Source organism: Aotus nancymaae, unplaced genomic scaffold, assembly GCF_030222135.1.
Source record: "Aotus nancymaae isolate 86718 unplaced genomic scaffold, 86718_ANA_hifiasm-v0.15.2.pri h1tg000012l, whole genome shotgun sequence".
NCBI classification, from domain to species: domain Eukaryota; kingdom Metazoa; phylum Chordata; class Mammalia; order Primates; family Aotidae; genus Aotus; species Aotus nancymaae.
This window is the reverse complement of record NW_026988423.1, coordinates 7,951,833-7,953,759: the sequence shown is the minus strand read 5'-3', so window position 1 is coordinate 7,953,759 and position 1,927 is coordinate 7,951,833. Positions and strand designations below refer to the sequence as shown.

Below are 1,927 nucleotides of genomic sequence, written 5' to 3'. Positions count from 1 at the left end.
CAAGCTTTCATCTGTATCAGAAAACATAGATCGTTGAGTCCCATCACCAGAGTTTCTGAAGCCTTAGGTCTAGGGCCACTGGAGAATTGAAATTTCTAGAAAATTTTCAGGGTATGCTGGTGTTGCTGGACTGGGAATCACGTTATAAGAACCACTGTCTTATACCAATCCCAATACTCCAGGTCTATGCATAAATGCATAATGTAAGACTCTCTTTTGGGTAACAAACTGAACTTCTGTAAGCTTCTGGATATTATTGTCATAACTATGGGTTACACATTGCAGTGGGATCATTATAATTCCCTTAAAATATTTTAACCTGTGTTCAAAAACAAAACTTTTGGCATCCAACTTAAACTATCAAAGCCCCAGCTCCCATAGTCTTGGCTCTTTTAGAATTTGTTTAGTGGGTTTTCTGGTGAGAACTAGACAGCCCCCAAAAAGCGCTGGCTCCCCTTTATCACTGACCTTTGCTCGAGTCACTTTCTAGACATTATTAGAGGGCAACAAGAAATGGAAAAACACATATTAAACTGATATCCCACATGCTGACTGATCCAGATTCAAATGGTAACAGAGACAACTGGAGACTGAAAATCAAATGGCTTCCTGTTGATAGCATCCTGGTCTTGCCGCATACCTGCTGCTTTTGTGTTCTCATTTTGAATACAGAATTTCTGCATTTTGAAAAAATTATACCATGTGACCATGGATCAATTGCTATAAAGTTGAATTTGTATAAGGAGCATGCTGTGTAACCCAGGAAACACGTTCATCCTCATCGTAGTAATAATGCATTTCCTGTGTGCCAGGTGCCATACTTTTTATGGGTGATATTTCATGTGCTCCTCAGAATAACCCTGCGAATGGATACTACACTTATACAGGAGGAACTAGGCACAGAGAGGTTGAGGTATGTACTGAAGGTCACACAGTAAATGGCACAGCCAGGATGTGAGCCCAAGTAGTCTGCACCTGTCTGAGCTCTTAACCACTAAGTATACTAGACCTGATTCTACAGTCTCAGCTATTTTATCTCTGGCTTCATGCCTTCAATTTCTCTTTTAAAATTTTTCTTTTATTTTTGGTACAGAGTCTTGCTCTGTCACCCAGGCTGGAGTGCAGTGGTGAAATCATGGCTGGCTGCAGCCTCAACCTCTTCAGCTCAAGCCATCTTCCCACCTCAGCTTTCTGAGTAGCTGGGACTACAGGAATGCCACCACGCAGAGCTTTTTTAAAAAAAAAAATTTTTTGTAGAGAAAATTTCTTGCCATGTTACCCAGGCTGGTCTCTAACTCCTGGGCTTAAGTGATCCTCCTGCCTCTGCCTCACCTCTTAAAGTACAGGAGAGAGACACCACTCCCAGCCCAGGAGTGCTGCTCTGTCGCCCAGGCTGGAGTGCAGTGGCATGATCTTGGCTCACTGCAACCTCTGCCTCCCAGGTTCAAGTGATTCTCCTGCATCAGCCTTCTGAGTAGCTGGGATTACAGGTGCCCACCACCACACCAGGCTACTTTTTGTATTTTTAGTAGAAACAGGGTTAACCATGTTGCCTAGGTTGGTTTCGAACTCATGACCTCAAGTGATCTGCCTGCCCCAGACTCCCAAAGTGCTGGGGTTTCAGCTGTGTGCCCCTGTGCCTGGCCCCAGTTTCCCTTCTTGAAGCTCTGCCATCTTCCTCATGTGCTCCACTGCTCAGTTTCAGAGTTGAGATGGACTGACCCAGTCATGATCTTCCAGTCCTTCCTAATGTGTCTTCTCATAGGTGCACCTCATAGAGACAAAAGCACTCATCTTATGATGCCACAATTAGTTGGTTACATGGCCATCTTTTTGGGGGGGACTCTTTAAGGGGAGATGTCTTATTCCTCTGTTATATCCTCCACTACTTACACTAGATCTGGTACATAGGAAATGCCAATTAACC

General features: G+C 43.9%; 1 non-coding gene across 1 annotated transcript; it reads left to right on the top strand.

Moving 5' to 3' along the window:
* Positions 1-378: 378 nt before the first annotated feature.
* On the top strand, positions 379-438 carry LOC135274678 (U7 small nuclear RNA). Its single transcript, XR_010342461.1, has one exon. It is a non-coding gene; the product is annotated as a U7 small nuclear RNA (small nuclear RNA).
* The last annotated feature ends 1,489 nt before the right edge of the window (positions 439-1,927 follow it).